This window comes from Pantherophis guttatus, chromosome 2 (genome assembly GCF_059756535.1).
Source record: "Pantherophis guttatus breed Tessera chromosome 2, ASM5975653v1, whole genome shotgun sequence".
NCBI lineage: Eukaryota > Metazoa > Chordata > Lepidosauria > Squamata > Colubridae > Pantherophis > Pantherophis guttatus.
In genome coordinates this window covers 109,141,633-109,155,758 of record NC_142064.1, presented here as the reverse complement: position 1 = coordinate 109,155,758, position 14,126 = coordinate 109,141,633, and positions in this window count along the sequence as shown.

The following is a 14,126-nucleotide window of genomic DNA, read 5'->3' as shown; positions in this document are numbered from 1 at the left end:
GTCTAACTCCCCAGGGAAAGCTCGTAGTTGAAAAATGAAGGCGTTTTTGAGCTTTTCAGACCGTGAGGAGCATGAATATGTGTTTCTTCTACAAATCTGAGCTCTGTTTCAGAACTTACGTTTTCTGGCTTAATTGAGCCCTACTGCCAATTCTGAGATACACATTGGTCTAACTCCCCAGGGAAAGCTCTTACTTGAAAATTGAAGGCGTTTTTGTGCTTTTCAGTCTGTGAGGAGCATGAATATGTTTTTCTTCTGTAAATCTGAGCTCTGTGTCAAAAGTTACGTTTTCTGGCTGAATTGAGCCCTACTGCAAATTCTGAGATGCACTTTGGGCTAACTCCTCACGGAAAGCTCTTCCTTGAAATTTGAAGACCTCTTTGTGCTTTTCAGACCGTGAGGAGCATGAATATGTGTTTCTTCTCCAAATCTGAGCTCTGTGTCAGAAGTTACGTTTTCTGGCTGAATTGAACCCTACTGCAAATTGTGAGATGCACTTTGGTCTAACTCCCCAGGGAAAGATCGTACTTTAAAATTGAAGGCGTTTTTGTGCTTTTCAGACCGTGAGGAGCATGAATATGTGTTTCTTCTGCAAATCTGAGCTCTGTGTCAGAAGTTACGTTTTCTGGCTGAATTGAGCCCTACTGCCAATTTTGAGATGCACTTTGGTCTAACTCCCCAGGGAAAGCTCTTACTTGAAACTTGAAGGCGTTTTTGTGCTTTTCAGACCGTGAGGAGCATGAATATGTGTTTCTTCTGCAAATCTGAGCTCTTTGTCAAAAGTGACGTTTTCTGGCGGAATTGAGCCCTACTTCCAATTCTGAGATGCACATTGGTCTAACTCCCCAGGGAAAGCTCTTACTTGAAAATTGAAGGTGTTTTTGTGCTTTTCAGACCGTGAGGAGCATGAATATGTTTTTCTTCTGTAAATCTGAGCTCTGTGTCAAAAGTTACGTTTTCTGGCTGAATTGAGCCCTACTGCAAATTCTGAGATGCACTTTGGGCTAACTCCTCACGGAAAGCTCTTCCTTGGAACTTGAAGACCTTTTTGTGCTTTTCAGACCATGAGGAGCATGAATATGTGTTTCTTCTCCAAATCTGAGCTCTGTGTCAGAAGTTACGTTTTCTGGCTGAATTGAGCCCTACTGCCAATTCTGAGATGCACTTTGGTCTAACTCCCCAGGGAAAGCTCTTACTTGAAACTTGAAGGCGTTTTTGTGCTTTTCAGACCGTGAGGAGCATGAATATGTGTTTCTTCTGCAAATCTGAGCTCTGTGTCAAAAGTTACGTTTTCTGGCTGAATTGAGCCCTACTGCCAATTCTGAGATGCACTTTGGTCTAACTCCCCAGGGAAAGCTCTTACTTGAAACTTGAAGGCGTTTTTGTGCTTTTCAGACCGTGAGGAGCATGAATATGTGTTTCTTCTCCAAATCTGAGCTCTGTGTCAAAAGTTACGTTTTCTGGCTGAATTGAGCCCTACTGCCAATTCTGAGATGCACTTTGGTCTAACTCCCCAGGGAAAGCTCGTAGTTGAAAAATGAAGGCGTTTTTGAGCTTTTCAGACCGTGAGGAGCATGAATATGTGTTTCTTCTACAAATCTGAGCTCTGTTTCAGAACTTACGTTTTCTGGCTTAATTGAGCCCTACTGCCAATTCTGAGATACACATTGGTCTAACTCCCCAGGGAAAGCTCTTACTTGAAAATTGAAGGCGTTTTTGTGCTTTTCAGTCTGTGAGGAGCATGAATATGTTTTTCTTCTGTCAATCTGAGCTCTGTGTCAAAAGTTACGTTTTCTGGCTGAATTGAGCCCTACTGCAAATTCTGAGATGCACTTTGGGCTAACTCCTCACGGAAAGCTCTTCCTTGAAACTTGAAGACCTCTTTGTGCTTTTCAGACCGTGAGGAGCATGAATATGTGTTTCTTCTCCAAATCTGAGCTCTGTGTCAGAAGTTACGTTTTCTGGCTGAATTGAACCCTACTGCAAATTGTGAGATGCACTTTGGTCTAACTCCCCAGGGAAAGATCGTACTTTAAAATTGAAGGCGTTTTTGTGCTTTTCAGACCGTGAGGAGCATGAATATGTGTTTCTTCTGCAAATCTGAGCTCTGTGTCAGAAGTTACGTTTTCTGGCTGAATTGAGCCCTACTGCCAATTTTGAGATGCACTTTGGTCTAACTCCCCAGGGAAAGCTCTTACTTGAAACTTGAAGGCGTTTTTGTGCTTTTCAGACCGTGAGGAGCATGAATATGTGTTTCTTCTGCAAATCTGAGCTCTTTGTCAAAAGTGACGTTTTCTGGCGGAATTGAGCCCTACTGCCAATTCTGAGATGCACATTGGTCTAACTCCCCAGGGAAAGCTCTTACTTGAAAATTGAAGGTGTTTTTGTGCTTTTCAGACCGTGAGGAGCATGAATATGTGTTTCTTCTCCAAATCTGAGCTCTGTGTCAGAAGTTACGTTTTCTGGCTGAATTGAGCCCTACTGCCAATTCTGAGATGCACTTTGGTCTAACTCCCCAGGGAAAGCTCGTAGTTGAAAAATGAAGGCGTTTTTGAGCTTTTCAGACCGTGAGGAGCATGAATATGTGTTTCTTCTACAAATCTGAGCTCTGTTCCAGAAGTTACGTTTTCCGGCTTAATTGAGCCCTACTGCCAATTCTGAGATGCACATTGGTCTAACTCCCCAGGGAAAGCTCTTACTTGAAAATTGAAGGCGTTTTTGTGCTTTTCAGTCTGTGAGGAGCATGAATATGTTTTTCTTCTGTAAATCTGAGCTCTGTGTCAAAAGTTACGTTTTCTGGCTGAATTGAGCCCTACTGCAAATTCTGAGATGCACTTTGGGCTAACTCCTCACGGAAAGCTCTTCCTTGGAACTTGAAGACCTTTTTGTGCTTTTCAGACCGTGAGGAGCATGAATATGTGTTTCTTCTCCAAATCTGAGCTCTGTGTCAGAAGTTACGTTTTCTGGCTGAATTTAACCCTACTGCAAATTGTGAGATGCACTTTGGTCTAACTCCCCAGGGAAAGATCGTACTTTAAAATTGAAGGCGTTTTTGTGCTTTTCAGACCGTGAGGAGCATGAATATGTGTTTCTTCTGCAAATCTGAGCTCTGTGTCAGAAGTTACGTTTTCTGGCTGAATTGAGCCCTACTGCCAATTCTGAGATGCACTTTGGTCTAACTCCCCAGGGAAAGCTCTTACTTGAAACTTGAAGGCGTTTTTGTGCTTTTCAGACCGTGAGGAGCATGAATATGTGTTTCTTCTGCAAATCTGTGCTCTTTGTCAAAAGTTACGTTTTCTGGCTGAATTGAGCCCTACTTCCAATTCTGAGATGCACTTTGGTCTAACTCCCCAGGGAAAGCTCGTAGTTGAAAAATGAAGGCGTTTTTGTGCTTTTCAGACCGTGAGGAGCATGAATATGTGTTTCTTCTGCAAATCTGAGCTCTGTTTCAGAAGTTACGTTTTCTGGCTTAATTGAGCCCTACTTCCAATTCTGAGATGCACATTGGTCTAACTCCCCAGGGAAAGCTCGTAGTTGAAAAATGAAGGCGTTTTTGAGCTTTTCAGACCGTGAGGAGCATGAATATGTGTTTCTTCTACAAATCTGAGCTCTGTTCCAGAAGTTACGTTTTCCGGCTTAATTGAGCCCTACTGCCAATTCTGAGATGCACATTGGTCTAACTCCCCAGGGAAAGCTCTTACTTGAAAATTGAAGGCGTTTTTGTGCTTTTCAGTCTGTGAGGAGCATGAATATGTTTTTCTTCTGTAAATCTGAGCTCTGTGTCAAAAGTTACGTTTTCTGGCTGAATTGAGCCCTACTGCAAATTCTGAGATGCACTTTGGGCTAACTCCTCACGGAAAGCTCTTCCTTGAAACTTGAAGACCTCTTTGTGCTTTTCAGACCGTGAGGAGCATGAATATGTGTTTCTTCTCCAAATCTGAGCTCTGTGTCAGAAGTTACGTTTTCTGGCTGAATTGAACCCTACTGCAAATTGTGAGATGCACTTTGGTCTAACTCCCCAGGGAAAGATCGTACTTTAAAATTGAAGGCGTTTTTGTGCTTTTCAGACCGTGAGGAGCATGAATATGTGTTTCTTCTGCAAATCTGAGCTCTGTGTCAGAAGTTACGTTTTCTGGCTGAATTGAGCCCTACTGCCAATTTTGAGATGCACTTTGGTCTAACTCCCCAGGGAAAGCTCTTACTTGAAACTTGAAGGCGTTTTTGTGCTTTTCAGACCGTGAGGAGCATGAATATGTGTTTCTTCTGCAAATCTGAGCTCTTTGTCAAAAGTGACGTTTTCTGGCGGAATTGAGCCCTACTGCCAATTCTGAGATGCACATTGGTCTAACTCCTCACGGAAAGCTCTTCCTTGGAACTTGAAGACCTTTTTGTGCTTTTCAGACCGTGAGGAGCATGAATATGTGTTTCTTCTGCAAATCTGAGCTCTTTGTCAAAAGTGACGTTTTCTGGCTGAATTGAGCCCTACTGCCAATTCTGAGATGCACTTTGGTCTAACTCCCCAGGGAAAGCTCGTAGTTGAAAAATGAAGGCGTTTTTGAGCTTTTCAGACCGTGAGGAGCATGAATATGTGTTTCTTCTACAAATCTGAGCTCTGTTTCAGAACTTACGTTTTCTGGCTTAATTGAGCCCTACTGCCAATTCTGAGATACACATTGGTCTAACTCCCCAGGGAAAGCTCTTACTTGAAAATTGAAGGCGTTTTTGTGCTTTTCAGTCTGTGAGGAGCATGAATATGTTTTTCTTCTGTAAATCTGAGCTCTGTGTCAAAAGTTACGTTTTCTGGCTGAATTGAGCCCTACTGCAAATTCTGAGATGCACTTTGGGCTAACTCCTCACGGAAAGCTCTTCCTTGAAACTTGAAGACCTCTTTGTGCTTTTCAGACCGTGAGGAGCATGAATATGTGTTTCTTCTCCAAATCTGAGCTCTGTGTCAGAAGTTACGTTTTCTGGCTGAATTGAACCCTACTGCAAATTGTGAGATGCACTTTGGTCTAACTCCCCAGGGAAAGATCGTACTTTAAAATTGAAGGCGTTTTTGTGCTTTTCAGACCGTGAGGAGCATGAATATGTGTTTCTTCTGCAAATCTGAGCTCTGTGTCAGAAGTTACGTTTTCTGGCTGAATTGAGCCCTACTGCCAATTTTGAGATGCACTTTGGTCTAACTCCCCAGGGAAAGCTCTTACTTGAAACTTGAAGGCGTTTTTGTGCTTTTCAGACCGTGAGGAGCATGAATATGTGTTTCTTCTGCAAATCTGAGCTCTTTGTCAAAAGTGACGTTTTCTGGCGGAATTGAGCCCTACTTCCAATTCTGAGATGCACATTGGTCTAACTCCCCAGGGAAAGCTCTTACTTGAAAATTGAAGGTGTTTTTGTGCTTTTCAGACCGTGAGGAGCATGAATATGTGTTTCTTCTGCAAATCTGAGCTCTGTGTCAGAAGTTACGTTTTCTGGCTGAATTGAGCCCTACTGCCAATTCTGAGATGCACTTTGGTCTAACTCCCCAGGGAAAGCTCGTAGTTGAAAAATGAAGGCGTTTTTGAGCTTTTCAGACCGTGAGGAGCATGAATATGTGTTTCTTCTACAAATCTGAGCTCTGTTCCAGAAGTTACGTTTTCCGGCTTACTTGAGCCCTACTGACAATTGTGAGATGCACATTGGTCTAACTCCCCAGGGAAACCTATTACTTGAAAATTGAAGGCGTTTTTGTGCTTTTCAGTCTGTGAGGAGCATGAATATGTTTTTCTTCTGTAAATCTGAGCTCTGTGTCAAAAGTTACGTTTTCTGGCTGAATTGAGCCCTACTGCAAATTCTGAGATGCACTTTGGGCTAACTCCTCACGGAAAGCTCTTCCTTGGAACTTGAAGACCTTTTTGTGCTTTTCAGACCGTGAGGAGCATGAATATGTGTTTCTTCTCCAAATCTGAGCTCTGTGTCAGAAGTTACGTTTTCTGGCTGAATTGAGCCCTACTGCCAATTCTGAGATACACATTGGTCTAACTCCCCAGGGAAAGCTCTTACTTGAAAATTGAAGGCGTTTTTGTGCTTTTCAGTCTGTGAGGAGCATGAATATGTTTTTCTTCTGTAAATCTGAGCTCTGTGTCAAAAGTTACGTTTTCTGGCTGAATTGAGCCCTACTGCCAATTCTGAGATGCACTTTGGTCTAACTCCCCAGGGAAAGCTCTTCCTTGAAACTTGAATGTGTTTTTGTGCTTTTCAGACCGTGAGGAGCATGAATATGTGTTTCTTCTCCAAATCTGAGCTCTGTGTCAGAAGTTACGTTTTCTGGCTGAATTGAACCCTACTGCAAATTGTGAGATGCACTTTGGTCTAACTCCCCAGGGAAAGATCGTACTTTAAAATTGAAGGCGTTTTTGTGCTTTTCAGACCGTGAGGAGCATGAATATGTGTTTCTTCTGCAAATCTGAGCTCTGTGTCAGAAGTTACGTTTTCTGGCTGAATTGAGCCCTACTGCCAATTTTGAGATGCACTTTGGTCTAACTCCCCAGGGAAAGCTCTTACTTGAAACTTGAAGGCGTTTTTGTGCTTTTCAGACCGTGAGGAGCATGAATATGTGTTTCTTCTGCAAATCTGAGCTCTTTGTCAAAAGTGACGTTTTCTGGCGGAATTGAGCCCTACTGCCAATTCTGAGATGCACATTGGTCTAACTCCCCAGGGAAAGCTCTTACTTGAAAATTGAAGGTGTTTTTGTGCTTTTCAGACCGTGAGGAGCATGAATATGTGTTTCTTCTCCAAATCTGAGCTCTGTGTCAGAAGTTACGTTTTCTGGCTGAATTGAGCCCTACTGCCAATTCTGAGATGCACTTTGGTCTAACTCCCCAGGGAAAGCTCGTAGTTGAAAAATGAAGGCGTTTTTGTGCTTTTCAGTCTGTGAGGAGCATGAATATGTTTTTCTTCTGTAAATCTGAGCTCTGTGTCAAAAGTTACGTTTTCTGGCTGAATTGAGCCCTACTGCAAATTCTGAGATGCACTTTGGGCTAACTCCTCACGGAAAGCTCTTCCTTGGAACTTGAAGACCTTTTCGTGCTTTTCAGACCGTGAGGAGCATGAATATGTGTTTCTTCTCCAAATCTGAGCTCTGTGTCAGAAGTTACGTTTTCTGGCTGAATTGAACCCTACTGCAAATTGTGAGATGCACTTTGGTCTAACTCCCCAGGGAAAGATCGTACTTTAAAATTGAAGGCGTTTTTGTGCTTTTCAGACCGTGAGGAGCATGAATATGTGTTTCTTCTGCAAATCTGAGCTCTGTGTCAGAAGTTACGTTTTCTGGCTGAATTGAGCCCTACTCCCAATTCTGAGATGCACTTTGGTCTAACTCCCCAGGGAAAGCTCTTACTTGAAACTTGAAGGCGTTTTTGTGCTTTTCAGACCGTGAGGAGCATGAATATGTGTTTCTTCTCCAAATCTGAGCTCTTTGTCAAAAGTTACGTTTTCTGGCTGAATTGAGCCCTACTTCCAATTCTGAGATGCACTGTGGTCTAACTCCCCAGGGAAAGCTCGTAGTTGAAAAATGAAGGCGTTTTTGTGCTTTTCAGACCGTGAGGAGCATGAATATGTGTTTCTTCTGCAAATCTGAGCTCTGTTTCAGAAGTTACGTTTTCTGGCTTAATTGAGCCCTACTTCCAATTCTGAGATGCACATTGGTCTAACTCCCCAGGGAAAGCTCTTACTTGAAAATTGAAGGCGTTTTTGTGCTTTTCAGTCTGTGAGGAGCATGAATATGTTTTTCTTCTGCAAATCTGAGCTCTGTGTCAAAAGTCACGTTTTCTGGCTGAATTGAGCCCTACTGCAAATTCTGAGATGCACTTTGTCTAACTCCTCACGGAAAGCTCTTCCTTGAAACTTGAAGGCGTTTTTGTGCTTTTCAGACCGTGAGGAGCATGAATATGTGTTTCTTCTGCAAATCTGAGCTCTGTGTCAAAAGTTACGTTTTCTGGCTGAATTGAGCCCTACTGCCAATTCTGAGATGCACTTTGGTCTAACTCCCCAGGGAAAGCTCCAACTTGAAAATTGAAGGCGTTTTTGTGCTTTTCAGACCGTGAGGAGCATGAATATGTGTTTCTTCTGCAAATCTGAGTTCTGTGTCAAAAGTTACGTTTTCTGGCTGAATTGAGCCCTACTGCCAATTCTGAAATGCACTTTGGTCTAACTCCCCAGGGAAAGCTCTTACTTGAAACTTGAAGGCGTTTTTGTGCTTTTCAGACCGTGAGGAGCATGAATATGTGTTTCTTCTCCAAATCTGAGCTCTGTGTCAAAAGTTACGTTTTCTGGCTGAATTGAGCCCTACTGCCAATTCTGAGATGCACTTTGGTCTAACTCCCCAGGGAAAGCTCGTAGTTGAAAAATGAAGGCGTTTTTGAGCTTTTCAGACCGTGAGGAGCATGAATATGTGTTTCTTCTACAAATCTGAGCTCTGTTTCAGAACTTACGTTTTCTGGCTTAATTGAGCCCTACTGCCAATTCTGAGATACACATTGGTCTAACTCCCCAGGGAAAGCTCTTACTTGAAAATTGAAGGCGTTTTTGTGCTTTTCAGTCTGTGAGGAGCATGAATATGTTTTTCTTCTGTAAATCTGAGCTCTTTGTCAAAAGTTACGTTTTCTGGCTGAATTGAGCCCTACTTCCAATTCTGAGATGCACTTTGGTCTAACTCCCCAGGGAAAGCTCGTAGTTGAAAAATGAAGGCGTTTTTGTGCTTTTCAGACCGTGAGGAGCATGAATATGTGTTTCTTCTGCAAATCTGAGCTCTGTTTCAGAAGTTACGTTTTCTGGCTTAATTGAGCCCTAATTCCAATTCTGAGATGCACATTGGTCTAACTCCCCAGGGAAAGCTATTACTTGAAAATTGAAGGTGTTTTTGTGCTTTTCAGACCGTGAGGAGCATGAATATGTTTTTCTTCTGTAAATCTGAGCTCTGTGTCAAAAGTTACGTTTTCTGGCTGAATTGAGCCCTACTGCAAATTCTGAGATGCACTTTGGGCTAACTCCTCACGGAAAGCTCTTCCTTGGAACTTGAAGACCTTTTTGTGCTTTTCAGACCATGAGGAGCATGAATATGTGTTTCTTCTCCAAATCTGAGCTCTGTGTCAGAAGTTACGTTTTCTGGCTGAATTGAGCCCTACTGCCAATTCTGAGATGCACTTTGGTCTAACTCCCCAGGGAAAGCTCCAACTTGAAAATTGAAGGCGTTTTTGTGCTTTTCAGACCGTGAGGAGCATGAATATGTGTTTCTTCTGCAAATCTGAGCTCTGTGTCAAAAGTTACGTTTTCTGGCTGAATTGAGCCCTACTGCCAATTCTGAGATGCACTTTGGTCTAACTCCCCAGGGAAAGCTCTTACTTGAAACTTGAAGGCGTTTTTGTGCTTTTCAGACCGTGAGGAGCATGAATATGTGTTTCTTCTCCAAATCTGAGCTCTGTGTCAAAAGTTACGTTTTCTGGCTGAATTGAGCCCTACTGCCAATTCTGAGATGCACTTTGGTCTAACTCCCCAGGGAAAGCTCGTAGTTGAAAAATGAAGGCGTTTTTGAGCTTTTCAGACCGTGAGGAGCATGAATATGTGTTTCTTCTACAAATCTGAGCTCTGTTTCAGAACTTACGTTTTCTGGCTTAATTGAGCCCTACTGCCAATTCTGAGATACACATTGGTCTAACTCCCCAGGGAAAGCTCTTACTTGAAAATTGAAGGCGTTTTTGTGCTTTTCAGTCTGTGAGGAGCATGAATATGTTTTTCTTCTGTCAATCTGAGCTCTGTGTCAAAAGTTACGTTTTCTGGCTGAATTGAGCCCTACTGCAAATTCTGAGATGCACTTTGGGCTAACTCCTCACGGAAAGCTCTTCCTTGAAACTTGAAGACCTCTTTGTGCTTTTCAGACCGTGAGGAGCATGAATATGTGTTTCTTCTCCAAATCTGAGCTCTGTGTCAGAAGTTACGTTTTCTGGCTGAATTGAACCCTACTGCAAATTGTGAGATGCACTTTGGTCTAACTCCCCAGGGAAAGATCGTACTTTAAAATTGAAGGCGTTTTTGTGCTTTTCAGACCGTGAGGAGCATGAATATGTGTTTCTTCTGCAAATCTGAGCTCTGTGTCAGAAGTTACGTTTTCTGGCTGAATTGAGCCCTACTGCCAATTTTGAGATGCACTTTGGTCTAACTCCCCAGGGAAAGCTCTTACTTGAAACTTGAAGGCGTTTTTGTGCTTTTCAGACCGTGAGGAGCATGAATATGTGTTTCTTCTGCAAATCTGAGCTCTTTGTCAAAAGTGACGTTTTCTGGCGGAATTGAGCCCTACTGCCAATTCTGAGATGCACATTGGTCTAACTCCCCAGGGAAAGCTCTTACTTGAAAATTGAAGGTGTTTTTGTGCTTTTCAGACCGTGAGGAGCATGAATATGTGTTTCTTCTCCAAATCTGAGCTCTGTGTCAGAAGTTACGTTTTCTGGCTGAATTGAGCCCTACTGCCAATTCTGAGATGCACTTTGGTCTAACTCCCCAGGGAAAGCTCGTAGTTGAAAAATGAAGGCGTTTTTGAGCTTTTCAGACCGTGAGGAGCATGAATATGTGTTTCTTCTACAAATCTGAGCTCTGTTCCAGAAGTTACGTTTTCCGGCTTAATTGAGCCCTACTGCCAATTCTGAGATGCACATTGGTCTAACTCCCCAGGGAAAGCTCTTACTTGAAAATTGAAGGCGTTTTTGTGCTTTTCAGTCTGTGAGGAGCAGGAATATGTTTTTCTTCTGTAAATCTGAGCTCTGTGTCAAAAGTTACGTTTTCTGGCTGAATTGAGCCCTACTGCAAATTCTGAGATGCACTTTGGGCTAACTCCTCACGGAAAGCTCTTCCTTGGAACTTGAAGACCTTTTTGTGCTTTTCAGACCGTGAGGAGCATGAATATGTGTTTCTTCTCCAAATCTGAGCTCTGTGTCAGAAGTTACGTTTTCTGGCTGAATTTAACCCTACTGCAAATTGTGAGATGCACTTTGGTCTAACTCCCCAGGGAAAGATCGTACTTTAAAATTGAAGGCGTTTTTGTGCTTTTCAGACCGTGAGGAGCATGAATATGTGTTTCTTCTGCAAATCTGAGCTCTGTGTCAGAAGTTACGTTTTCTGGCTGAATTGAGCCCTACTGCCAATTCTGAGATGCACTTTGGTCTAACTCCCCAGGGAAAGCTCTTACTTGAAACTTGAAGGCGTTTTTGTGCTTTTCAGACCGTGAGGAGCATGAATATGTGTTTCTTCTGCAAATCTGTGCTCTTTGTCAAAAGTTACGTTTTCTGGCTGAATTGAGCCCTACTTCCAATTCTGAGATGCACTTTGGTCTAACTCCCCAGGGAAAGCTCGTAGTTGAAAAATGAAGGCGTTTTTGTGCTTTTCAGACCGTGAGGAGCATGAATATGTGTTTCTTCTGCAAATCTGAGCTCTGTTTCAGAAGTTACGTTTTCTGGCTTAATTGAGCCCTACTTCCAATTCTGAGATGCACATTGGTCTAACTCCCCAGGGAAAGCTCGTAGTTGAAAAATGAAGGCGTTTTTGAGCTTTTCAGACCGTGAGGAGCATGAATATGTGTTTCTTCTACAAATCTGAGCTCTGTTCCAGAAGTTACGTTTTCCGGCTTAATTGAGCCCTACTGCCAATTCTGAGATGCACATTGGTCTAACTCCCCAGGGAAAGCTCTTACTTGAAAATTGAAGGCGTTTTTGTGCTTTTCAGTCTGTGAGGAGCATGAATATGTTTTTCTTCTGTAAATCTGAGCTCTGTGTCAAAAGTTACGTTTTCTGGCTGAATTGAGCCCTACTGCAAATTCTGAGATGCACTTTGGGCTAACTCCTCACGGAAAGCTCTTCCTTGAAACTTGAAGACCTCTTTGTGCTTTTCAGACCGTGAGGAGCATGAATATGTGTTTCTTCTCCAAATCTGAGCTCTGTGTCAGAAGTTACGTTTTCTGGCTGAATTGAACCCTACTGCAAATTGTGAGATGCACTTTGGTCTAACTCCCCAGGGAAAGATCGTACTTTAAAATTGAAGGCGTTTTTGTGCTTTTCAGACCGTGAGGAGCATGAATATGTGTTTCTTCTGCAAATCTGAGCTCTGTGTCAGAAGTTACGTTTTCTGGCTGAATTGAGCCCTACTGCCAATTTTGAGATGCACTTTGGTCTAACTCCCCAGGGAAAGCTCTTACTTGAAACTTGAAGGCGTTTTTGTGCTTTTCAGACCGTGAGGAGCATGAATATGTGTTTCTTCTGCAAATCTGAGCTCTTTGTCAAAAGTGACGTTTTCTGGCGGAATTGAGCCCTACTGCCAATTCTGAGATGCACATTGGTCTAACTCCTCACGGAAAGCTCTTCCTTGGAACTTGAAGACCTTTTTGTGCTTTTCAGACCGTGAGGAGCATGAATATGTGTTTCTTCTGCAAATCTGAGCTCTTTGTCAAAAGTGACGTTTTCTGGCTGAATTGAGCCCTACTGCCAATTCTGAGATGCACTTTGGTCTAACTCCCCAGGGAAAGCTCGTAGTTGAAAAATGAAGGCGTTTTTGAGCTTTTCAGACCGTGAGGAGCATGAATATGTGTTTCTTCTACAAATCTGAGCTCTGTTTCAGAACTTACGTTTTCTGGCTTAATTGAGCCCTACTGCCAATTCTGAGATACACATTGGTCTAACTCCCCAGGGAAAGCTCTTACTTGAAAATTGAAGGCGTTTTTGTGCTTTTCAGTCTGTGAGGAGCATGAATATGTTTTTCTTCTGTAAATCTGAGCTCTGTGTCAAAAGTTACGTTTTCTGGCTGAATTGAGCCCTACTGCAAATTCTGAGATGCACTTTGGGCTAACTCCTCACGGAAAGCTCTTCCTTGAAACTTGAAGACCTCTTTGTGCTTTTCAGACCGTGAGGAGCATGAATATGTGTTTCTTCTCCAAATCTGAGCTCTGTGTCAGAAGTTACGTTTTCTGGCTGAATTGAACCCTACTGCAAATTGTGAGATGCACTTTGGTCTAACTCCCCAGGGAAAGATCGTACTTTAAAATTGAAGGCGTTTTTGTGCTTTTCAGACCGTGAGGAGCATGAATATGTGTTTCTTCTGCAAATCTGAGCTCTGTGTCAGAAGTTACGTTTTCTGGCTGAATTGAGCCCTACTGCCAATTTTGAGATGCACTTTGGTCTAACTCCCCAGGGAAAGCTCTTACTTGAAACTTGAAGGCGTTTTTGTGCTTTTCAGACCGTGAGGAGCATGAATATGTGTTTCTTCTGCAAATCTGAGCTCTTTGTCAAAAGTGACGTTTTCTGGCGGAATTGAGCCCTACTTCCAATTCTGAGATGCACATTGGTCTAACTCCCCAGGGAAAGCTCTTACTTGAAAATTGAAGGTGTTTTTGTGCTTTTCAGACCGTGAGGAGCATGAATATGTGTTTCTTCTGCAAATCTGAGCTCTGTGTCAGAAGTTACGTTTTCTGGCTGAATTGAGCCCTACTGCCAATTCTGAGATGCACTTTGGTCTAACTCCCCAGGGAAAGCTCGTAGTTGAAAAATGAAGGCGTTTTTGAGCTTTTCAGACCGTGAGGAGCATGAATATGTGTTTCTTCTACAAATCTGAGCTCTGTTCCAGAAGTTACGTTTTCCGGCTTACTTGAGCCCTACTGACAATTGTGAGATGCACATTGGTCTAACTCCCCAGGGAAACCTATTACTTGAAAATTGAAGGCGTTTTTGTGCTTTTCAGTCTGTGAGGAGCATGAATATGTTTTTCTTCTGTAAATCTGAGCTCTGTGTCAAAAGTTACGTTTTCTGGCTGAATTGAGCCCTACTGCAAATTCTGAGATGCACTTTGGGCTAACTCCTCACGGAAAGCTCTTCCTTGGAACTTGAAGACCTTTTTGTGCTTTTCAGACCGTGAGGAGCATGAATATGTGTTTCTTCTCCAAATCTGAGCTCTGTGTCAGAAGTTACGTTTTCTGGCTGAATTGAGCCCTACTGCCAATTCTGAGATACACATTGGTCTAACTCCCCAGGGAAAGCTCTTACTTGAAAATTGAAGGCGTTTTTGTGCTTTTCAGTCTGTGAGGAGCATGAATATGTTTTTCTTCTGTAAATCTG